The following is a 26,417-nucleotide window of genomic DNA, read 5'->3' on the forward strand; positions in this document are numbered from 1 at the left end:
ATCGACGCCCACGACTATAAGGGACACGCCCCCCCCTGCCCCGCCCATCCGCCCGGCCCTCCTGAGCGGCCGCGGGGCGAGCACCTCCCGCGCGGCCCCGCTGGTCTGAGGGGCGTGGTCCGGAGGGCGGCGAGGCTCCAGGCTGGGGTCCCGGCCCAGGTGCGGCACCAGAAGGGAGGGGCGGGCACTCGGGAGCGCGGAGATATTGAGGAGGGGGCTGAGGAGGTGACCTGAGGAAAAGGCGCACGCGAGGGAGAGCAGGCTTCAGGGCCGACGAGTAAGAGGAAAATGGCGCCCTCCCTGGGCGGGTGGGGTCCGAGTGGAGGCGAGGGGGCGAAGGGGCACGTGTGTGTGGCTGAGGGCCGCGGGGACTGAGAGAGTCAGTGGGTGCGAGGGGGAGGAAGCGACGCGACGCCCTCGAGCCCGAAGGAGTGAATCCCAGTGAGGTGCGTTTATTCAACAAACTCCTCTGGGTGCACCTGCCACCAGCCTCCGGCGCGAGCGGGGGCAGACGCGGTGCCAGCCCTCATGGAGCTCATAGGCGAGGGGCGAGACAGGCGACAAACTACCAGATCTTTACAAGGGACCGAGGTATCCAGAAGAGCAGAGGGCACCTGCTTTAGTTAGGGGGCGCAGGGAAGGCCTCCCTGAGGAGGTGGGCGTTGAGGTGTGACCTAAATTTGAGACAGGGGAGGTCAGAAAGGGAGTCCCAGGCAAAGCATCCGCAAGGGTATTCCCAGCCCCAAGCCCTCTGTTGGGTGGCGGCCGAAGCCTTACACTTGAAAACCAGGCTATGTTGTATTCTCCATGACTTCTCCATGACTTGTCCAAATGCAAAATGTTCAAAGTATGTTGATGTACCCAAGAAGGTCCACTTTTATTTATTTTTTTTAAAGATTTAATTTATTTATTTGACAGAGAGAGAGAGATCACAAGTAGGCAGAGAGGCAGGCGGAGAGAGAGAGGAGGAAGCAGGCTCCCTGCTGAGCAGAGAGACCGATGCGGGGGTTCGATCCCGAGACCGATGCGGGGGTTCGATCCCAAGACCCTGGGATCATGACCTGAGACGAAGGCAGAGGCTTAACCCGCTGAGCCTCCCAGGTGCCCCGAAGGTCCACTTTTAAAAACATTTTATTTCGAAATAAGTGCAGATATCACAAGAAGTTGCAAAGAGTGTGCAGAGAGAGGTACCCTCTACCCACTTTCCCCTAATAGTTATACCTTACTTCACTAGTAAGTTATGAAAGCCTGGACGTGGACAGCAGCCCAAGGTCTGTGTGTAGTTCTGTGCCCTTGTATCACATGGGTAGATGGGTATAACGCCACTGCAGTCAAGCTGCAGAGCTAGTCCGTTACCACAAAGATCTCCCTTGTGAGGAATACATTGTTCTTTTTAATAGCCTCAGCGTTTGGTTGTTTAATACCTAACACTGTGGTGTTTGTTTAATATGAAATGATCGACTTTCTGATTTTAGCTCCAGAGCCTTGTGACTGTCAGGATGGAAACTGGAGCACACACGGTTCTAACAGGTGTTAAGACAGTGGCTGATCATCTTTGCTCTGGGATGCAGACCCGAGTATGTGATAAAAACCTGACACAGAGCTGTAAAGTTGACTTCCCGTCACATATGGGCAAAGAACTGTTGTATTTTCCTGCCTGTGGAGTACAGCTTGTGCATTCGTTTGGTTTATAAGCCTCCTGGAGAAGATAAGGAGGGGAGTACAGTAATTTAATGATCCTTCCTCTCTAAATCATCTTTGAGAGAATCCACAGCTTCATTTTTTCCATTCCGCAACCAATAAGCCCCAGAGACATGTACTTCCTGTTTATGCTGTGGTTCCCAGGAAAAAGGAGCAAATGCACCACCAGCTAATTAAATCCTTCAGTAGAGGAGGGCTTGATTACAAATTGCATATCATGAAAAACTATCTGGCTTTCACTTTGCTGGAAAAGGAAGTGTTTCGAAGTGATTTTGATGTTTGTACTCCTACTTGCTACATTTGCTCAAGTCTCAAAGCAGTCCCAGCAGCATCACTCCTAGAGACTTAGAGAAGAAGCTTCTCTCCCTTTGGGACAAAGACTTAGGTAAACACTTCTTGGCTCTGGTTTCAGATTGCATCAGTTGGGGAGCTAATTCCTGGCCCAAGCACTGACTGAGAACTAAGAAAAAGTTTTGACTTGATTTTTAAGTTTTCTTCAGGATGATGTGTCCACATTTTGATTTTAAAATGCTGAATTTTGCCTGCCCATGAAACTAGTGTGTTCTGGCTTTCTCATGCATATTCTGTATAAATGTGATGTAGGAAAGATGTTAGGATTTGAAGTTGATGGTCAAGAAAGAATTCTTCAGATGTCTTTGGTGCAAAAAGATGGTGTTATTAAAGCACAGGGACAGGACCCAGTGGGCAGAAAGAGCTGCACTGGTGTTCTGATGGGTGACTGATTATATACTTTCAAGTCGGGGGGGGGGGGTTAGGGATAGCGTAAGTCTCTCTAGCGTGTGTGTGTGTGTGTGTGTGTGTGTAAGTCTCTAGGGAATTTTGGAAGCAAGGTTTCTAGAACCTTGAGGGGGCTAGCTCTTGTTAGGAAAAGGTCATTTATTACTGTCTAGTAAAACCTTAGTCATGAGACCCTTCAGATGTATATCAATGGGCCATATGCTTGGAGGATGCTTGCTAACATGTATCTTGGGGGAGTTAAGATAAAAGGAAGTTCCCAAAGGAATTTTTATGTGTTGAAGTATACTTATAGGATCCTGGAGGTTGGGATAATGTTTTGTTTTGTTTTGTTTTTTAAGATTTTATTTATTTATTTAAGAGAGAGAGTGAGTGAGAGCATGAGAGGGGAGAAGGTCAAAGGGAGAAGCAGATTCCCCGCGGAGCTGGGAGCCCGATGTGGGACTCAATGTGGGACTCAATCCCATAATTCCAGGATCATGACCTGAGCCAAAGGCGGTCACCTAACCAACTGAGCCACCCAGGTGCCCCTAGGTTGGAATAATGTTAATTGAAGGTTGTTTTTTGCCTTTAGCAGAGTATTAACATAAAAACCGTTGAGTTTTTAGAGGAAGGTCACTCTGCCAATCCAAAGGACTTGTCAGTGAACTGTAAATTGTAAAGAAATTTAATTTTTTTCTTTTGCCTTTGTTCCCCACATCAAGAACTATTATCATTTTGGTGACTTTTTTGTTCCAGTTGTTATTAAAGGATATGTGCATATAAGTTAGAATGAGAATATAGACTCCATATTTCTTTTATGTTTTATTTTGCTGTTAGTTTCCCTAGCATATTCAGGGAACTAAACTAAGTATCGATTGATGGTGGTAGTGATGATATTAAGACATGGATTTGGTTTAAAGACTTACATGCACCATGAAGTCATATAATTGAATAAGTCAGAGGAAATTTAATCTGTCTTTTTCCTGTATCCACACAAGACATGCTTTAATGAAAACAACAGGAGGATCCTTATTTGTTTTTTCCTTTAAATTGTGAATCCAGGCTGTTCTTGATGCCTTTAGTGAAATCAGCTAGTCAGATCCTTTTCAGGGAACAGCAAATACCAGCAAGTTCCGTCTGTCTGTGGTATTTTCCCCAGGATGGGACTAACAAGTTTGATCTGTTTCTCTATGTGGACTAATTCACATGTACTGTATTGCAGCAGCATTTTTTAATCTTATTAGCTCTTGTCTGTAAGAAATTATTCCTGGAATTGAATCATACCAAGAGTTTCACCAGAGGATTTTATATATCTGGGCTGTGGCAGCAGACCAATTAAACATAGAGTTGGTAAGAGCATTGAGTTCAGGTTCTCAGGTCTTGTGAGAATAAAAAGTATTACTGAAACATTGATGGTATTTAACAGAGCATCTATAGGAAGGATTTTATTAATCTGCTTTATTTATTAAGAAGTTCACTTAGCAAATATTTGCTGAGCACCTATTATATGCCAGGCATTGCTTTAGGTACTTGGGGTACATCAATGAACAAAAAAGGGCAAAAATTCCCTCCCTTGTAGAGCATATGCTATAGCATTTCTTTCTACAGGTATTAGCTTGCTAGGGCTTACACAACAAGGTACCACAAGCTGGAAGGCTTAAGTAACAGAAGTTTAGGGGCGCCTGGGTGGCTCAGTTGTTAGGTGTCTGGCTTCAGCTCAGGTTATGATCCCAGGGTCCTGGGATCCGAATTGGGCTCACTTCCTGGTGGGAAGCCTGGTTCTCCCTCTCCCACTCCCCCCGTATTCCCTCTCTCACTGTGTCTCTCTCTGTCAAATAAATAAATAAAATCTTTAAATAAATAAATAACAGAGTTTATTTTTCTTACAGTCTGGAGGTGAGAAGTCCAAGATCAAGAGTCAGCAGAGGTGGTTTCTTCTACGGAGCCTGAGGGAAGAATCTGTTCCAGGCCTCTCTCCTTGACTTGTAAGTATCATCTTCTTCCTATGTTTTTACATTGTCTTCTCTCTGTATGCATCTGTATCCAGATTTCCTCTTCTTACAAGGGCACCTGTTATGTTGGATTAGGACCCACCCTAATGACGTCATGTTACCTTAATTACCTCCTTAAAGACCCTGTTTCCAAAAAAAAAAAAAAAAAAAAAGTAAAGAAAAAGAAAAAAAAAAGGTGGGGGGAAGACCCTGTCTTCAAATACAGTCACATTCTGAGGTCCTGGGGGTTAGGACTTCAACGTATGGATTTTAGGAGAACACATTTTAGCCCATAATATCACATATGAGTATGGTGATCCAAATCTTTGTCTTACCTGTCTTCTTACATCCACATCTCTGAAATACTCAAAACCATTTATGTTTCCCTACAAAGTGTGTCTAGGGGACCTATAATTATGAGCAATTATTTTTCTAGACATGATTTATTTTTAATAACTACTAAAAGGAATGTTTCTGATTCAGAATGATTACTTGAAATGTTGCTCCATCTAGCCCATATTCTGCTGTTTTGGCAGTTATAAAAAAGAGTAAGGAAGAATGGTGTTGGAGAAGGGGTTCAACGGGTTATTATTTGCAGGGTACTAGGACTCATGGTAAAAAAAATTTTTTTTCAAACACTGTGCATGAGGGGAAAGAGAGGCCTATATAATGACATTATTTTTAATAACTCAAGTAATATTATTACCATCGCCACTAGTTACTATTTATTTTTATCCCATAAGGAAATTGAGATGGTTTAATCACTTGCCTAAGGTCTCACAGAATGTAACTTGGTGTCTACCCCAAGTCTGTATAACTCAAGAGTTTAAGCTGTTAACCATTCGGAAAAATAAAAATAAACAAAAAGACTCAAATGTTTCATATACAAACACTTCTAAGAAAGTGATATATCTAAGTATCTAAGTATACCTAAATGAGTACTCAAGTTTGCCTTTAGTCTTGATATATACTTAACGTTTATCTTGAAATGATATTTTATTGTTCAGTGTTTATATCATTGTTGATATGCTGTGTCAAAATGTGTCTATCTGTCTTTGATACTGAATTTATAAAGGACACAATCTACAACCAGGTCAGTATTTTATAGTTTATTTCATTGTACATCTTGAATTACATTGAAAATTTAAAATAACTTTAAACTGTTGGCTTTTTCCTTATGATTTTAAAGAACAATTTCATTTTTCTATTTTATAAGATGAATGGGGCAGGTAAATTGCCGGGAGACATCAGGAAATGCTTCTATGGAAAGCTGAGTTTAGTAGGATAAATACAAATTAGAAAAGGATACTTTAGGAACACAGAAAAGTCCTTATGCATACATAGGCATATGACAGAGCTTGATATTTTGGGGAAAATGCAAGTAGTAAGAGTAGTAAGATATGCAGAAAGTTGGAACGTTAAGAGATGACAGCAGACTAAAAGGTACATGCCAAACTTAGAAGGTAAATATGAAGTCCCTAAAAGATCTTAACAAAAGGGATGGAATGAACTCTTCCTATCAAAATGTCATGTAATAACAATCTCAATACACCTATGTCCATTGAAGAAATTGAACTGATAATAAATGACCTAAAATAGAAGGCACCAGGCCTAGGTATAAAAAGAATTATATACAGGGGTGCTTGGGTGGATTAGTCGGTTGAGTATCCAACTCCTGATTTCAGCTCAGGTCATGATCTCAGGATTATGGGATTGAACTCTGCATTGTTCTCCATGCTGAGCATGGAGCCTGCTTAAGATTTTCTCTCTCCCTCTCCTTCTGCCCTGCTCCCCGCCATATGTGTGCTCTCACTCTCCCCCCCCCAAAAAAATATATATACACATACACACACATACACAGCTATATGTAAAATGGTTCAACATTTGGAAATCAGTTAATGTAATCTCTTACATCAACAGACTTAAGAAGAAAAATCACAAAATTATATCAGTAGATGCAAAAAAAGGATTTGGCAAAACCCAATAGTCATTCATCATAAGAACTCTCAGTAAACTAGGAGTTGAGGAGAACTTCCTTAACTTAGTAAAGAAGATGTACAAAAGCCTAAGGCGAACATTATGCTTAATGGTGAAAAACATGAAGCTTTCCTTCTAAGATCAGGAACAAGGCAAGGATGACTCTCATCATCCCTCCTTTTCAACATCATACTGGAAGCCCTAGCAAATGGAATAAGACAAGAAAAGGAAGTATAAGGTGTGCAGATTGGGAAGGGAGAAAATAAAACTCTTCATTTGCAGAATATTGTCTATGTAGAAAATCTGTACTTGTACTCTTAAGTTATTACATAAGGAAGCAGAAGAAAAGGGAAAGCTAAATAAACAAATAGAAGACCCAGAGCAAATAGTTTCACATCAAATATGATACTATCTTATATAGTTTATCAACTAATAGATGAATATCAGTTTATTGAACTATATCAATCCCAGCGTATCATTTGTGACTAGTTGAGCAGAAAATATCTTACACTACCCTTGAAGTCTTTTTTTTTCTTGGACCTTGAGACATAATGGCCTTGGAGCTCCTGGATGCAGTTATTACATCCTTGGGAATTTTATAGGTGTCACTTGCTGATACACTGTATCTTTATTTTCAAAAACCCATTTTAAGAAGTCAACACTGGCTATTAAGTAATGTAAGCATAGTAATGTAGGATTGATTATTGTATTTGTCTTACCTATCTTTTTATGGTACTGAATTCACATAGGTCATGACAAGTATTTATTCTTGTTATCTTTTCCCATACTGACTAGTCTCCATTTATAGGAGAAGCCAAGGAGTGACATATTAGCTACTAAAATATAATAGCTACTGTGTCTTAAATACCTGTTATATGCCAGGAATCATATTAATTGTTTTACCCAGTTATCTCCTTTAATCATAAAAAATAATACCTGATAAGGTATTTAAGAGCCTGATAGCTCTTAACCCCTGTATAGAGGAAACTGAGCTCCAGAGAAGTCAAGTAACTTAGTCAAAGTCACATAAGGAAGCAGAAGGAGTAGTGGTTAAGAACACAGGCTTTGAGGCCCTATTGCCTGTATTAGTTCTTGTTCTGCCATTTCCTAGCTCCGTGATCTTGGGCAAGTTATTTAACTTCTTTAAACTTCATTTTTCTTATCTGCAAAATGGCAAAGTAAGTGAAATAATCCATGTCATTTACTCAGCTCAGTGCCTGGTATATAGTAAGAACTTAAAAAATATTAGCAGTTACTAAAGGTAATTGTATGTTATACAGACATTATATATTAATTTTATTAGAACAAACAAGCGATACCACAAGTTTAAACTTAGGGATCTCAGACCCTAAAACTCCCTCATTTCCCTCTCTTTAACACTGTCTTTGTAAATGTTGAGTTATTGATGGAGATAGAACTCATTCTCTATAAGTTACTTAGATTCTGTGAAAAAAAAAAAAAAAAGATGTGGATAGAGTAGATTATGTTGCATTAATGAACAGCTTTCATATTTTTTTAAATATCCCCACATTTCATTCATTCATTCATTCATTCATTCATCTTTATATACGTTCTATGCCTAACTTGGGGCTCAAACTCATGACCCTGAGATCAAGAGTCTCATGCTCTACTAGCTGAGCCAGCCAGGTGTCCTGAACAGCTTTCATAATTTAATGATTTATCACAAAAATGTTTGTTTTTCACTCCCATTTCATGGCCTACATGGGGTAACGGGGCTGTTTCATCATAGTCCCCCAAGGGTCTCAGCAGATGGATGCACCATCTCGACATACACTTCCACCATCACCAAGGCAGGAAAAAGGGATGTGGTGACTTGCGTACTGTGTCTTGAAGACATCTGCTTGGAAGTGACACATGCCACTACTGTTTCTATTTCATTGGCCAAAGCCAGTAACATGGCCGGGTCCAACTTTAAACAAGAAGGGGAAAGTGCAGTTTTGGAGGTTCAGGAAAGAGGAGAATTAGACATCAGTGAGCAGCATTAATGACTACCATACCAATAATTTGAACTTTCCGGGCTTCCTAATTTGATATTTATCTTTCCCATTTCTAAATCTGCCCCCATCCCTTCTCCTGTATATAGATTCTTCAGGTAAAAGCCCACGTATTGTTTCAAAGAAAGACCTCTCTGTTTCAGAGAGGCATAGCAGAGTTATCTGGATACTTTTTCAAAATCATATGCCCGGGCCCCACCCAAGAACTAGTGAACTGAAACATCAAAGGGTCAGGCTCTGGATGCGTGTACTTTGATAAAGCTTCCCAGATGGTTCTGGCTTGCCCTCTGTTGTGACTCTGTGGTTGTAGACTCATATTTGTTGTCAGAGGCTGCTCTTAAAACACCTGGGAAGTGAAAACAGCTCTGAAACAGAACTGAGAGGATGGGAAAGAGGCATCCGGACAAAAATTATGAGTCAGCCTAGCCGGGTTCTTAGCTCAGGCTTAATGTGGGTTTGCCGTGGAAGTCAGTATATCTTGGTCATGCCTAACTGACTCCAGGGTTTTGTACCTAAGGCGGTACCAATCCTCGTGAAAGAGACCCACCTCACTGTAAATCAAGGGAGACTTTTACACCTGCCCCAACTTTTTACTGAAAAAATTTCAATCACATGGAATGTTGAAAGAATTGACCCACTACTTAATTCAGTAAGTGCTATATGTGTTTCATTTGCTAATTTTTTTTGTCACCCACTGGTAATTGTTGTCTGAATCAATTATTTTATTGGGGGGCAGGGATTATCAAACAGTGATTTTCTGATTTTATTATTCCTACTACATCTATTAGCATTATCTAGCACTCTTCAATAAAGAAGAGCTTTTTTTTTTTTTTTAATCAACTGGAGAGGAATTAAGTTTTTCCTAAAAAGGCAGAGTAAATGTATAATTATTTAAAGTAAGGAAGACTTTTCAGGATCCCATATTTGATTTAAGGACGGTCAGCTCGCATTGTAGCAGACAAATTGTTTGAGTATAGCGGAGGCTTCTGCATATAGTTCTACGGCCCAGCTTTGCAACTCACAATGATAAAACGTGGTAGCTAAAGAGAAAAATGGTGTACAAATTACAGTGACTGTATCACCAACAGCAGAAACGTCAGCAGCATCAGTGGCCAGGCTTTGGAATGGTCAAAGGACAGGATCCATGGCATAGACACTGGCAGTTCCATCAGCGCTGGTCCCTGTTGGTGGGTCCCAATAGCTGTAGAGCCATCAGTGGGCATGGCAGCCTGGCCCCTGTTTAGTTCATTAGCAGCACCAGGGGAAATCATTAGCAGAGGAGTACAATGTTGCCGGCAAACGGGTAACCAAGCAGCTTTTTCTGTAGAGCATTCATGAACCAGCGGTTGGGGCACCCAGAGCCATTCAGCAGAGAAACTGGAGCTCTTCACGTGCCTGTGGAGGCGGAGTCAGTGTCAGAGACCTATAGTGTAGGGAGACTTACTGTGATCCCACCTTCCCCTTGGGCTGGGGTGATCTGAGAAAAAGTGCTCTATCTTACCAAGAACAGAAAACGTCCAAGAAAGGGTCTTTTTTAGGCAAAGGAAGCTCAAAGGAGAAAGTGATGTCTAGAGTTTGAAGTGCTGTATAGAGGTGATGGCAGGTAGCTCAAGTTGAAAGAGAAATTTAAAGATCCTAGTTGGCTCGTTGAGGGAACCTGGAAACCCGCAATGGTTGCCCGCCCAGTTTCCTCATCACAGATATGATATATATGTTCATGTCTTCAGGTCTTCTTCTATGCAGTGCCTGGTGATTTTTTTTATGGGAAACACAGAGATTCAAGTAAAGATTAAATCCACATTTTATTCCTGATAGAATTTATATCCCCTGAAAAGTTAAAGTGGTCTATGTACATATAAAGTTTCCTTTAATCTGTACTGAACATGGAGGTGTGGTTACTAAAAGTTAGTCAAACCATATAGAGGAATTAAGGAAATAGTGATGCCATTTTCCTTTCACTTTTAGCTTTTTTTTTTTTTTAAATATAAGAACAAAGTGACTTTTTTTGCTACTCCACATTTCCTCCAAACATTGGTTTCTTGATGGAGAAATGCAAACTGTTTTTCTACTGGAAGGAAAGAAGTTGAGAATGATTTCTGGGTTAAGTTCTGTTTTCATGATTAACCAACTGTCCACAGACTGAAAAGAAAGTGAACAGACAGGACGTGATGGGACACCTGGGTGGCTCAGTCAGTTAAACATCTGCCTTTGGCTCAGGTCATGATCCCAGGTTCCTGAGATCAAGTCCCACATCAGGCTCCTTGCTCAGCAGGGAGCCTGCTTCTCCCTCTGCCTGATGCTCCCCGACTTGTGCTCTCTATCTCTCTCTCTGACAAATAAATAAATAAAATATTGAAAAAAAAAAAGACACAGCATACACTAAATCATGGCAAACAGTCTGTGTTATAATTTGCCCATCATAAAACAAAAGGGTAAGTTTATACAAACTTCCTCAAAAAGTGATAAAATTAAATTAGTCACAGAATTCAACAAACTGCTTCTAATCCAGTGTAGTGGAACTTTCATTTTTTTTAAGTGTAAAAGCTACCATATTTTTATAGATTGGCAATATGATAATGAATGAAAGTGTTTGGTTGTGTCAGTAATTTTTTTTCCCCCTTGAGCAAGGCTGATTAGTTTTATGTTCCATATGCACTCACTGAATTGTTCTTAGCTCTCTGTCAGGTAATTTATTCAGGTGTTGAAATCAACACAAGGCTTTTCTGAGAATTCTAGACCTTCCAAAGTGGCAGAAAGTTCATTGTTGCCTCAGTAGTACCAGTCGGAGCATTGGGTATGCACAGTTTTCTGACTGCAACAAAATCCAACAGCATAGTAGTCGTATTTAGTGGAGTTCATGTTCAAAAGAAGCCTCTCAGAATCCTTCCTGTCATCCCTCATTTAGAAGCAGATAAACAGCAGCACTAACTGGAGAGAAAGGAAGGAGTGAGGCGCAGAAACAAGAGGAAGGATTTTTTGTTCTAAGTCTTGAAGCAACTGGAGGTGGTCTGTAAATTGGGGTATTTTGTCCTTAGTGTCCTTTTGCTGTTCTTACCTGCTTTTCCTCTCCTTCATACTGTGTGGTGCTAACGTACTCGGATTATCACATTGCCCCAATCCAAGCATGGTTTTTTCCCCCCATCAAAACTCTCTTTGCACCAAAATTACCTACACTCCTCTCCTGGAAAATCTCTGATATTAGAAAAACAGAAACTTCATTGAATTGATTTGCCCTAACAAGTACATGGACATGGATTATTAAAAGCCAGCCTCTTAACATTTTCAGATGTGATTGTTATTTTTATGAAGAATACCCATTCACAACCTAATGAGTTTAAATTTGAAGGAATTTCTTTTATTAAAATGATATAAAAAGAAATACAGGCTGTTTCCAAAAGGGCTTTTTTTTTTTTTTTTTTTTTTTTGGTGGGGATGAAAGCAACTTGTTTATCTCTTAGGAGACCAGTTCTGCAGGTGTTAGCAACCTAAGCTGTTCCAGCTTTTCCATGTTCCTATGCAGATGAGCCTGTAAGTTTTTAAGCTCTCAGTTATTTCACAGTATCTCCTTTGATGGTGGTAGTAGGGACATTAGTTTTATTATATGCATTGTTTGAGGTCTTTCCTGTACCTCTGTTACTAGTTTACTAGATGTCTTTGTTATTAGGTTTCTGTTCTTTTTTTTTTTTTTTTAAGATTTATTTATTTATTTGAGAGAGAGTGTGTGGCAGAGGGTGAGAGAGAGAATCCCAAGCAGGCTCCACACTCAGCACAGAGCCCTACGTGGGGCTTGATCCCACTACCCTGAGATCATGACCTGAGCTGAAATCAAGAGTTGGACACAACCAACTGAGCCACCCAGGCCCCTCTGTTTCTTTTTAAAAATTAATCTCTATACCTAACATGGGGCTTGAACTTATAATCCCAAGATCAAGATAGGTTTCTGTATTGAGACACTCAGCCCAGAAGGAAAAACATGTAATAAGCACTATAATAACGTTTCTTAGAGGAATTGACATTTGGTTTTATTAATGAGTTTGGTAAATATTAACTAGGTGCCTACTATGTGTCAGGTACAGCCTAGGTGCTGGGGATACACTGATTAATAAGACAGACATAGTCCCTCCATGGAGTTTACTGTCTAGTGGTTCCAGACAGAGGATTGAGGGTAACACAGCTTCAGGGAAATGGTAATAATGTAGAGATCAGGCAAAAGGCGGAGACTTCCTTTCATATTCTGGGATGATAAGGTAGCACTCTGTACTATGAATTGGCAAAATAGCTAATCAACTTATCGTGTATGGTCGTATTAGACTGTGTGCTCGCTGAAGAGGAAGTTCTGGGGAACCAGATAACTATTGCCGTAGACCAATTTAAAGGGGAAGAGGAGTGATTGAACCCTGATGGATGCCTTTAATGGCATGGATGATTTAAAGCAAGCAGATGATGTGCTCAAATTGCAAAAATATTGCCCTAATGGAATGACATTCAAGCCTTTATGGGATGGTCTGGAAAAAAGTCTTTTCTAGCTTATAGTCATAGTGCTGAGGTATCTGAAAACCAAATTCAAAGATTGATTCTGTGGTTTGGTAAATTACATGAGTACATGAATTCAGATACCTGGCCATATATTTTACATGAATGGTAGGTTAAGCTGAATTAGGGAAGAGAGGGGGTCTTGACAAATTGAATAGGGATATATGACAGAAACCAAGCCTTAGAGAACCCCAAACTCCTAGATTTATCTGAAACAGTTCTCAGTTGTGGCACATCCATAGTTGAGTGTTAACATCCACAAGAATGATAGGAATTTGCTCGTTTGGGAGGAATATTGGCAGAATGCATTTGAGGGTTCTTGACTAGGAAAATGGAAATGGAATTTTCAGACTAAGCCAAAGTAATAAGATTGCGCTTGCAGCCACTGTGGTTCCTTGGGCAGTCAGCCATACTTCCAACAAGACACTGAGCTGGCCTGTCCAAATAACACTGAAGAGCCAGAAAGAATTTGGTCTAAAAGAAAGGATAAAAAATTTTAGGTATAGAAGGGCGGGGTTCCATCTGTCATGCAAACTGCCTGTGGGCCCCTCATAGGTCCCCTGATAGACTCCAGAAGACCCTCAGTTTAGTTTTGCCACAAGGAATGGGTTTGTGAAGGAAGTATGAGAGTCTTTAAAAAGCACTCCACTGGCTGCCCTTTCTAGGCTGAGAATGCTGACGGATAGGGCCTCATTTGGAGTGAGAGCTATAACCTCGGTGGGGGTGGCAGAGCCCTTTGACAGAAATGAACAAATAGTAGGCATGGTCATCACGTAGCAGGGTGAATGTGATAATCACATCTCAGGGAGGTTTTACCATAGTTAATTCATGAAAATTTATTTTTGGTCATAGGAATAATATGTGACTATTTCTTATTACTAAGAATTTTTAAAAAATAGATTGAAAGAATTCTAAAATAAGAATAAATAAAGTAAGAATTTAAAAAATAGGTTAAAAATTGGGATGCTTGGGTAGCTCAGTTGGTTAGGCACCTGCCTTCGGCTCAGGTCATGTTCACAAGGGTCCTGGGATGGGGCCCCACTTCGGGCTCCCCGCTCAGTGGGGAACCTGCTTCTCCCTACCCCCCACCACTGCCCCTGCCTGTGTGCTCTCTCTCTCTCAGATAAATAAATAATAAAATCTTTAAAAAATAGATAAAAAGCAAACACTCCCTGGATTTCTTTCCTCTAATCCCTCTTGCTTTCATGAAATGCTCAGCAGAAATTCTCCTCTGCAGAAGAACTTCTTGACACTAGGATGTTCAAGATGGCTTTCTCTGTAGATGCCAGTTGTCTTTTGTCTCCAGCCAGCCTGGTGCTTGCTGAATGGACTTGTCAACACAGTAGCCATGGTGTTAGTGGTAGAGGCTATGCATGGGCTTCAGCAACATGGACTTCTTGTCTTCAAGTCTGCCCTGGTCTGTGCCATTGCTGAGGGCTCAGTTTACTAGCAACAGCAGGCAGTTCTGGGTTCTGCACTTGACATTGTACCTGTAGGTTTCTTGCCAGTTCTCTGTTGACACATATGTCACAGTGGATCTCTCCCGCTGTGGGGAGTGGGGAATAGCAATTTTAGATCTTAAGTAATGACTTTCTTTATGAGAGCGGAGGATTTATCTCTCATCCTGCCATCCTCTCTGCTTCCCGACTCTATCCTCTCAACATAATTTTTAGTTGAGTGAATGTTCAGTATTTACACTATACCGATGCCAATATTATGCATAGTCAAATATAATATATTACAAGCATATCTCTTTTCTTATTTTGTGCTTTTTTTCTGAGGTTAAAATTGCTTATTTATTTATTTATTTTAAAGATTTTATTTATCCATCCATAGACAGAGATCACAAGTAGGCAGAGAGGCAGGCAGAGGTGGGGGGGAAGCAGGCTCCCTGCTGAGCAGAGAGCCTGATACGGGGCTCGGTCCCAGGACCCCGAGACCATAACCCGAGCCGAAGACAGAGGCTTTAACCCACTGAGCCACCCAGGCACCCCTAAAATTGCTTATTTAAAAATTTCTTATTTTTCTTCATACCAGTTACCGATTTAAATTGCTTTTCAGTATAATTTTATGTGTCCCAGGATAAATGCTAATGGAGGCCACACACCACATGTCTAAATATTTAAAAGTTATAAATCAAACTATTAAATAAACTCTCTTTTCTTCCTTTGAGTTGACATAAATACCTTCACAACAAAACTGAAAATTATCTCAGTCTGTGGTTTTTATATGACTGAAAGGCTGTGAATTATTAGGCACCTGAATTTTAATTTTTATTGCATATGTCTGAGAGTTAGTGATGTTTGGATGAATAGTAAAGTAAAGGCTTGCCAAACTAATAAATGATTATATTCTTTGCTATGAATTTTCTTTTTCTTAATTTCAGCAAAAATATTACCCTGGAATGCCACATAAAATTTGATTTATTGACAATAACATCACATTAGACCTTTCTTGGGTCATTGTAGACTTTATGTATTTTTCGTTTAAAATATTCAAGATAACCTATTAAAACTAAAAGGTAAGAGACTGATGATACTCAATAAAAACAAAAATTTAAAATAAAATATTTAAAGCTGGAATTTTTAACTATATATTTTGAAAATTTAATTAAATTGTATCAAATGCTTTATAAAAGTGAAAGTAATTACAATTCTAGAATTAGTATCCATCTGTCAGTGTAAAATATGCATAGCTTTCTTCACACATATTACTTCTAGACATACAGTTTTAAGAATAATATGAATTATTTAATCCTACAAAATGTTGCTCAGCTGCTATGTGTAACAGTGTCGACCAGTATGCTAATTAGTGAATATCACTGAATTCTCTGAGTGGAATCTGAAATGAGGTTAAAAAAAAAAGTGGATTTTCGATACTCAGAGACTTTAAAATGCAAGTATCTATTTCATTCATGCTCTCGGAGAGGAAGGATTTGTCACTCTAGTTAATTTGTATTTTCTTTTACCAAAGTGCTCCTACTCCACACATTCTCTCTGTAGCAAAGTCTGTCTCTGACAGCAGAGGCACAACCCACACACTTACAGAGTGTTCAGGGACAGTCACCTTTTACTTCAAGGAGAAAGGAGGACAAGCGCAAGAGAAGTGGAGAAGCGTCTCCCTGAAGCCTAAATGAAGATAGCATCACAGAATGAAACATGTAAGGTTCTAGACTGCACTGTGCTGGCACCGAGTGCTGCGTCTTGGGTGATAATGGTACCTACTGGTTCTTTCAACAATGTATTTGACCTGTAGGGCCTCTACTGTGTGGGGCCCCGATGCCTAGGTCTAAGGCTGGTATTGGGTCTTAGCATTTGGTATGCAGGCACTTAGGTCCTGCTCCTATTTTCCAGTAGTGTTCTTGTTCCTGCAGCTGCTCGGTCACTCCCCATTCACCAGTCAATGCCATGTGGGATTTATTTTTTCAACAGTTATCTATCTATTTATTTATTTAAGATTTTGGTTTTTTTTAAATTTTTTAAAAGATTTTATTTATTTATTTGACAGAGAGAGATCACAAGCAGGCAGAGAGGCAGGCAGAGAGAGACAGATGAGGAAGCAGGCTCCCTGCCTAGCAGAGAGCCCGATGCGGAACTCGATCCCAGGACCCTGAGATCATGACGTGAGCCGAAGGCAGAGGCTCAACCCACTGAGCCACCCAGGCACCCCTGTTTTTATTTTTAAACTTTCTTTATTAACATATAATGTATTATTTGTTTCAGGGGTACAGGTCTGTGAATCATCAGTCTTACACAATTCACAGCACTCACCATAGCACATACCCTCTCCCATGTCCATTCCCCAGCCTCCCCATCCCTGATACCCCACTCCCATCCAGCAACCCTCAGTTTGTTTCCTGAGATTAAGGCTCTCTTACGGTTTGTCTCCCTCCCTGTTTTCGTCTTGTTTGGGAATGAGAACTCTTACCTCCTTTTCTCATTTTTGTGTTTTAAAAATCCTTTTATTTTGAAATGATTTTAGATTTACCAAAAAAAAAAAAAAGTGACAGTATTATGGAGTTGCTGTATATTCTCCCCCAAGCTTCTCCTATGGTAACATCTCTTATGATTAAGAGGAGGACGACAGTGTTCCCTAAACCACAGACTTTATTTGGATCTCACCAGTTTCTCCATGATGTCCTTTTCCTGTTGCAGAATATCAGATTGCCTTCGGTCATCATGTTCCCTTGGTCTCCAATCTGTGACTGTTGTTTGGTCTTTCCTTGTCTCTCATGACCTTGACAGTCACACCGGTCAGGTGTTTTGCAGGCTGTCCTTCCATTGGGTTTGCTGTGATTACACTGGGAATATGCATTTTGGGGAAAAACACCACAGGGATGAGCTGCGTCATGTCAGGGGTGCCCGGAATCAACATGACTAAGGACCGGTGATGTTAACCTTGAGCACTTTGGCTAGGGTGGTGTCTCAGGTTCTCAACTTACTGTTTCTCTTTTCCTGCACTATTCTTTAGAAGAGAGTCACTAAATCCAGCCCACACTCGGGTGGGGAATGTATTTCAAAACTGCGTTCTATCAATGCTTATTTAGTATCTCTTTTTATCCCCCACTACTTCTTCTTCTTCTTCTTTTTTTTTTTTTAGGGATTTTATTCATTTATTCGACAGAGAGAGATCACAAGTAGGCAGAGAGGAAGGCAGAGAGAGAGAGGAGGAAGCAGGCTCCCCACTGAGTAGGCTCCCCACTGAGTAGAGAGCCTGATGCGGGGCTCGATCCTAGGACCCTGAGACCATGACCTGAACTGAAGGCAGAGGCTTAACCCACTGAGCCACCCAGGCACCCCTTTATCCCCACTTCTAAAAGTCCACTCAGTTCCTGAGCCCTTGGAAGATTCTGTGGTATGCATCAATTCAGTTCTTGGCTTTTCCCACTATATCCCGTGCTTTTCTGCATTCCAGCTAGCAAGATTTTGTTTCTATTATCTCCCTTGCCTTTGTATTTATAGTTTCATGGGCTTTGAAAGATCCCTTTATGGTAGTTTTAGTGTGATTTCAGAGGAAATGAAATTGAATTATTATGTTCAATCTGCCATCTTTATCTGGAAGCCTTGGGGGAAACATTTTTTAATCATCAAAATTGACATTTAATCTGTTTGGATTTGCCATTTCTGTTTGTTATAATTCTACCATTAGTGTAATCCATGGAATCACTGAATGCTTTTTTGGGGGGGTTATCATTGCTGTATTTCATAAAACATTGAGATCAATCAAGAAACTCAGTTCACAGCTAGAGATGTGTCGGTCGGTGTGATTGGCCCTCATTATCGAAGGCAAGTTAGGGTTACTGCTATAAAGCCAGGCTTAGGCTGGGTAGGGAATGCTTCTTTTTACATACCCAGTTATTAAGTCTAACAAAAAACAAGGCAGACTCGGATACCTCAGGAATAAGTGTGGGTTAGTTAATCAGGCAAAGAACCATACCCGACTTATGCTTGCCAAGGACAACCAAAACTTGAATGGGTAGAGAAGGGGAGTTAAAATCTCCACACTGGCTTCTTGACCAGTAGCATAAGTGAGGACTGGAGCCCTCTGACTACTTGCTGCCTTTCTTTTCCTCTCCTTTGTCTCTCGTCTTTTTGTTTCTAGAGTGGTGTTAGCTTTACAGTACAAGGGAGAGGAAGGTACAGAGAGTTCCCCCAGATTCCCTGCCCCCTCACAGGCATAGCCTCTTCCATTCACCAGAATGGTACATTTTTATTTTAATAAATAAAGTAATTACCAAGGATGAATCTCTATTGATGTATAATAATCACCCACAGTCCATAGTTTACCTCAGGGTTCACTCTTGGTGCTCTACTTTGTATGGGTTTGGGCAAGTGTATGACGGCATATGTCTATTGTTATAATATCATATAATATATCATTATAACATCATATAATATATCATTGTAATATCACGTAATATCATACAGAGTATTTCCACTGCCCTAAAAATCCTCTGCGCTCTGCCTATTCATGCCCCCTCCAATCCCCTGACGACCACTGATAGCTTTGTCCTTTCCAGGATGTCCTTGAGTTGGAATCATACAGTATGTAGTCGTTTTTTCCTCTTTTATTTTCCTACAATTTTATATAAAGTGTTTTGATATTGGTTTTGTTTATCATTTAGTGACCAGGTTGCATTTTTTCCCATGCATTTTTATAGTTTTTGTTACTTTTTCTGTTGGTAGTGGGACTATATGGCTCAAAAGCGCAAACAACACAGAATGCATGCTGAGAGTACTCCCTCTCGTCTCTGCCTTGCTCTCCTTTGCCTTACCCACTGCGAGTAACCACTTTCCTTAGTTTTTTGTGTGAGTTTTGGGTTTCTTTATGCAAGTACAAACATATTCTTCTTCTTCTTGCACAAAAGATAACCATTCTGTGCTCTCTTCACTGAAGAATTTGTATTAGTTCATAGGGTTTTCCTTGTTCTTCTTTTACAGGTTTGTTGATGTCCTAATATTTATTTAACCAGTTCCCTTACAGAAAATGACTTGTGTTTGTTCTCAATATATTGTTGGCTTTGCAAATGGAATAAACTCATACAAATCTCATTTTGTAGGTATGTGGATATATTTTTTAGATAAATTCCCAGAAGTGGGAAAATTGCAAAATATTGACTTAGCTTTATAGTGTATAGTATAGTCAGCTATCATCTGTCTTAATAGTCAGGGACAATGAGGGAAATAGCAACCATCTTTAGTATTTACAACAGAGAAAATATCATGCAGGGACGTGACTGCCAGATGAAAGAACTGAGTGAGTAACTGAGAAAGCAACGCGGAGATTAGTAACAGTGGAAGAGCCACTGTCTGTAACCTGGAGAGACAAAATTAAGAAGGCTATGTTTCTGAGCCCCAGGGCTGGGGCTCATCTTCTGGAGCCTCAGACCTCTAAGGACCTGTCTAGTGAGCACTGGGGCCCCTACGGAGCTGCAGTCCCTGAGGTAGAAGGGAGAGGGAGAGAAATGTTCTGGCTTCCTCCTTCCTACTCTCGTTCTCCAGTCTTTCAGAAACCAGCTGATAGTGAGGCTGGGCACCACGGTTAAGAGAAGCCAGTGTCTCCTCCCATAGATTGCAGAGCAACGGAAGGACAAGCACGAATCTGAGGACAAGTGGGCTCAACGTCTGTAGAACCCATCCCTTTTACCACTTAGCATTTCAGTTCCCTCTTCTACTCACATTTAATACTTTCCTACTTCTGCCCATCATACAAACAGAGACACTCCTTCTCCCCAAACAGGAAGACAGACTCAAAGTCCCATTAGTCATTGTATCCTTTTCAATTTCAGGACCTGCTTGTGATCCTCATTCCTCTCCAGCAGGTCTAGAGGTAACTTGTGGCCTGGTGACCTATGAACAAAATTGCAAACTAAGTTCCAACCATGCTCCATACAAAACTGTAAAGGGGAAGGGGAAAAAGTATAAATCATTGGTTAATATGTACATAACAAAAATACACATTCGTGGTGGTGCAGTCTTTGTTGCTGTAAAAAGTCATAGTCCATATTGAGCACTTCCCTCCTCTGCCACTTACTTCACATTTCCTTTGTTTCTAGCCAGCACTGCAGGTGGTTACAGTTCTCTAGGGTGACTGAATCAGTCAGGATACTTCAGAACAGTAGAAAACACAGAATTTCAACAGAGAGAATTTAATATAGGGAATTGGTAAAGCAGTTTTGGAGAACTGAAAAGGCAGAGAAGAGGATACCAAGCTAACCTAGAGAGGGGAACTCCAGGATGAAGCTACCGCTCTAGGCCTGGGGAGACAGCAGGAAGCTCAAAGGAGGGGCCCTCAGACCTCGGAGCAGGCACCATAGCTTAACTGGTGCTGATATCTTTTTTTTTTTTTTTTTGGTGCTGATATCTTTGATTAGGCATGATGAACCTGGTTCTAGAAGTGCTTCCCATAAGCTGAATGTTACCATTGCTAACCACTTGTCAGGAAAGGTCAGAAAAGACCACTTGTCTTCCCTTCTCCTGTCCTCTGCCTTGCAGAATTCAACAGGAAGTCGACTGGCAACACAGAGTTCCTATAGTCCCAACCCAGGCATCACAAAGCAGAGCATGGACTGAGAGGCAATGGTTTAATGACAGGGACAGCTCCTCATATTGCCTACTCCATGTCCATACACAACTTTCTCCATGTATTTCAACTTCCTGTGCAGCAATACCGAATTCTAGCCATTTCTCTAACAAGATACAACTACCCTTTGAAGAAATAGGCACTCTCACCTTTAACCCCAAAAAGGAAAATTTCCAAATGTCATTACATTCATGTCTGGATGATGTCAGTTACTCATGTTCAGTTGGAGTCCCTCTTGACTAAGTGACTGTAATCTAAAGATGAAATTGTAAGTTAACTACTGCCATTAATTCTTTTTTTTTTTAAGATTTTATTTATTTATTTGACAGATCACAAGCAGGCAGACAGGCAGGCAGAGAGAGAGAAGGGAGGAAGCAGGCTCCCTGCTGAGCAGAGAGCCCGACGCGGGGCTTGATCCCAGAACCCTGGGATCATGACCCGAGCCGAAGGCAAAGGCTTCAACCCACTGAAGGCTTCAACCCACTGAGCCACCCAGACGCCCCTACTGCCATTAATTCTTAAAAGTACCATGGGGAGGGAGAAGAAAAAATTATTTAATATATACAAAAATACATAAACAGACACACGTGCGTACATACATTAAGCAAAGAAGAAAATAATGCCTAGATATTAGTCTTTTTTTCTGTCTGGTTGTAAGCCTGTGGTTGACGTTTCTAACTTCCTTCTTCCCGTACTCATTTCATCTTCCCTTTGCTCTGAGCCAGCGCCTACCCAGGTGACATGATCCAAACTTCACTCCCGAAGGCTCTGAGTCTTCTGTGGTCCTGTCTTTTCTTGGTTACTGTTTTCCACTAACTTTTAGCATGTTGAGGAGAAAATGAACGTAGGTGACACAAAGGAGAGAGAAATGACGTGCTTGGTGATAACCACTAGTGGAGTGAGAGAACGGTGTAATATTTGTAGCACCCATGTGACAGTTCTGATTTGAGTTTCAGTGAACTACAGAAGGATCTGGGCTTAATGTAGGGTTGCCAACTGTCCTAGTTTGCCCCGGATGGAGGGATTTCCTGGAACCTGAGACTTCCTATGCTAAAACTGGAAATGCCCTGGCAACCAGGACAAGTTGGTTACCCCGGCTGGGTAGGAACTGGTGGGGCAGATTAGTGACAGCAACTTCTTGGCAGAAGCACGGAGTCCAGTCACCTGGGATAACTGGTCCTTAGGGAGTCACCAGTCAAGAAGCCTTAAACTTGCAGTAAGAGAGCCTTTAGTGGTGCAGAGAAACAGTGATTCTTAGTCCTCCATGGTAGCTGCCATTCATGTCGATTCCTAACCCATGGATGCTATGGGTTAGTGTAGGCTCTAGAGAGATAGGAGGTTGGAAGTAAAATCAGAGTATAACCCAGGGGAGACAGATTCTTTCTCACCACAGACCACCCCACTGCTCTGGAAACTTGAAGGCTTTGGTGCAGTGGTGACATCAGTTGAAGGTGGGTTGGGGTATTGCAAGGGATGGGGAGTAGGAACTTGGTAACATACAATGGCATGTTCTGTACTAGCGCTTATAGAAGAACTGATGTGCTTGGCAGGACGGAATAACATTCATGCAGGTGGGGCATTCACCGGTGAATTTTAAGTTCTTACTGCAAACATGACATCAACAGGCTGGGGAGTGTTGAGGCCAGAGGAAAGTTGGCAACCCTAGCTTTTCTGGAAGCAGTATCACAGGAGGAAAGGCTGGGTTGATTATGATACTTTCCTTATAGTATTGCGCCACCTAGTGTTAGCTTTGATGTACTTCTTTTGTCCTAGTTCCATGAATTAAGAATCTGTTAAGTTTCCAAAGTCATCAGTCATTTGTCATTTTTCTCATTCAACAAATACTGATTGAATACTTTCTATATGCAAATCACTTTTCTAGGTATTGAAATTAAAACTGTGGCAAAACCCCTGAATTTATGGAAGCTTACATTCTTGAGGGGATAAAGATAATGCATAAGTAAAATGAAACCTATGCTAAATAGTTATACATGTGAAGGGGGGAAAATAAATCAAGGAAGGAAGGATTAAATTTAAGGTTTTGTGGGGAGAGGGTCTATAATTTTAAATCAGGTGGTCAGGGAAGCCTCTGATTAAAAATGAGATAGGGAGCATTTCAGGCAGAGGTAATAGTGCAAAAACCCCAAAGTGGAAAGCTTGCCGAGTTCAAGGAACAGTGAGGAGGAAAAGGCTGAACTAGGGGGAGAGCATTAGGAGATAAGACCCTTTGGAATCACAGTGAGGACTATCACATTTATTTAGAGGTTGAAAATCCTAACAGAGTTTTGATCAGGGACATGGTCTTGTGTATTTATTATTTTTTTCTTAGAGAGAAAGAGAAAAAGAGAGAGAGCATGCGCCCAAGTAGGGAGGAAGAGTAGAGGGAGAGGGAGAAGCAGACCCTGCTGAGCAGGGAGCCTGATGTGGGGCTTGATCTTAAGACCCCAGGATCATGGGGCGCCTGGGTGGCTCAGTGGGTTAAAGCCTCTGCCGTCAGCTCAGGTCATGGTCCCAGGGTCCTGGGATCAAGCCCCGCATCGAGCTCTCTGCTCAGTGGGGAACCTGTTTCCCTCTCTCTCCCCCTCTCTCTCTGCCTGCCTCTCCACCTACTTGTGATCTCTCTCTCTGTCAAATAAGTAAAATCTTAAAAAAAAAAAAAAAGACCCCAGGATCATGACCTGAGCCGAAAGCAGACAGTTAAACAACTGAGGCATCCAAGTGCCCCTTGTGTACCATTTAATAGGATCACCCTGGCTGCTGTATTGAGAACAGACTGAAAGGCAAGGTCAGAAGCAGAGAGAGCAGTAAGATGCCATTTTAATAATCCAAGTGAGAGATTACAACATGAGCCAGATGGACGACAATGAAGGAGGAGAAAGGTGGTAAGAAATCGTTAATGCCTACTTTGCTCTGCCCTACCTCAAGGCTTTGGGACTAAATTATTTGAGAAAGTAAGGAAAAGGAAGGAAGGGGCCACTTATAGGTTTTTAATTCACCTGGATTTGATTTCTGTGTATGATGAGAAAGAATACAACTTCATTTTTTATAGGAATATTCTGTTTTCCCAGCACAGTTTACTGAAAAGATTATAACCATGCATTACCATTACTGTCATATATGAAGTGTTCATTTATGTATGAGTCATTGCATATCTTGGTTATGTTCCACTGATTTGTCAATTTCTGTGACAGTATTAGTGTTGTGTTGTTTTTTTTTTTTTTTACTTTATAATCAGTCCATATTTCATACAGCAAGAACTCTCACCTTATTTTTTTAAAGAGTGTTCTGGATATTCTTGGCCCTTAAAATTTCCATAAAGGTTTAAATCAGCTTGTCTAGGGTCATGTGGGTGGCTCAGTTGGTTAAGCAATGGACTCTTGATTTCTGCTCAGTCATGATCTCAAGGTCGTGGGATGAACCCTTTGGCTCTGCACTGAACGTAGAGCCTGCTTGGGATTCCCTCTCTCCCTCTTTCTCTGCCCGTACTCCCCTGCACCACTCATGCATATGTGTGCTCTCTCTCTAAAAAAATTTCTTTTAATTTATCAAATTCAAACAACAACAACAAAAAAACCCCAACCAAAAGCAAAAAACTAAACCTATTGGGAATTTTAATTAGAAATGAATTGAATTGATCGTTTTTGAGTGAATTGGCATGTTTAGCCCTGTGAAATCTTCCAGTTCACCATTTATTTTAGTCTTCAGTGACTTTCAATAGATTTAGAGGTTTTGTATATCTTTTGATAGGTTTATTTCTAGATACTTGATTTTTTATGCTATTGTAAAAGACATCTTTAAATAATATATTTGCTAACAGTTTATGGCTAGTAGTAGAAATGCAGTTAATTTGGGTATTTTGATTCTTCATCTAGCAATTTTGCTAAATGCTCTTATTAATTCTAATGGCTTATCTTTCCTGGGGGTTCTATGAACATAATATACCATCTGTAGATAATTATGCCTTATATTTGTTTTTCCTGACCTTCATGTACTGGTTGGAATCACTAGCACAACCTAGAACAGAAGTAGTGATACCAGCGAATCTTTAATTGTTCTTTTCAGAGGAAAAGCTTCTAATATTCAACATTGAGCAAATGGTAAGTTTACTTTGGTTTTCTGTAGATATTCTTGATTGGATTAAGAAAATTCCAATATATTTTTGGGGGAAAGTTTTAAATAAAATCATGAATGGATGTTGAATTTTATAAAAAAATTTTTTTAAAAATTTACATCTAGAAATACTGTGATTTTTTCCCCTGCTTTAATTTTTTAATGTGGTAAATCTCACTATTTGATTTCCTAATGTTAAACTGACCTTACATTCCTAGGATAAATCCATCTTGATCATGACTGAATATCTTTTTAATAGATTTCTCAATTTGGGTTCCAACATTTTCTTTATTATTTTTTATATTTATATCTGTGAACGAGATTGGCCTCTAACTTTCATTGCCTTTGTTGGTTAAAGGATGCCTGAGAGCACAGTCAGGTTTTGGTATCAGAGTTTAACCAGCCTCTGAAAGTGAGTTGATGCATCTCTCCTTTCCTGTCATCCTTGAGTTTGTATAATTTTGGCATTATTTCTTCTTTGAATTTGCCGGAGAACACATCAGAGCTTGGAATTATTTTTTAAATTAATAATTTGTCCCAATTTTGTTAAGATACAGTTCACATATCAGAGAGTTTACCCATTTCAAGCCTTCAGTTCAGTGGTATTTTAGTCACAAATATGTGCAGCCAGCACCACAGTCAACCCTAGAACATTTTTGTCACCACAAAGAGAGAGCATGTGCCCTTCAGCTGTTAACTTTTCCCCTCAGCCCTAAACTACCGCTGACCTATTCCTATCTTATGATTTGCCTATTCTGGACATCTCATGTAAGTGGAACCAGATGATAGGTGTTCTTTCATAACTGGCTTCGTTCACTTACCGTAATGTTTTCAAGTTCATGCATGTGATTCCATGTACCAGTCCTTTGTTCCTCTTTATGGCTGAATAATATTCTGTGTGTGGGTGTGGAAACCACAGTCTGTTTATTCACTCACGGATGGACACTTGGATTGTTTTCACTTCTTGGCTGTTCTGAATTGTGCTGCTGTGAACGTTCATGTGCAAGTTTTTGTTTTAACACCCGTTTTCAGCTCTTTTGGATTTATACCTAGGAGCAGAATTTCTGGGTCATGTGATAATTCTATATTTAACTTTTTGGGGGAATTGCTAAAATGTTTTCCACTGCAGCAGCGCTATTTGATGTTCTCATGGCTATGTATGAGGGCTCTAACTTCTCCACACTCTGACAATTGTTATTTTCCATCTTTTAAAATTATAGCCCTCCTGGAGTGCCTGGGTGACTCAGCTGTTTAAGTGTCTGCCTTTGGC

The 26,417-nt window shown here is 40.6% G+C and overlaps 1 long non-coding RNA gene across 1 annotated transcript in view; it reads left to right on the forward strand.

Annotated features, from left to right (window-relative positions):
- The first annotated feature begins 53 nt into the window (after window positions 1–53).
- The window catches only part of LOC308353266, a 72,407-nt gene continuing 46,043 nt past the window's right edge, over window positions 54–26,417 (forward strand). The window contains exons 1-2 of the long non-coding RNA XR_013967777.1: window positions 54–159; window positions 4,329–4,424. This is a non-coding gene — a long non-coding RNA (uncharacterized lncRNA). The remainder of the gene's footprint in view (window positions 160–4,328; window positions 4,425–26,417) is intronic.

Source organism: Martes martes (assembly GCF_963455335.1).
Source record: "Martes martes genome assembly, chromosome: 12".
Classification (NCBI taxonomy): domain Eukaryota; kingdom Metazoa; phylum Chordata; class Mammalia; order Carnivora; family Mustelidae; genus Martes; species Martes martes.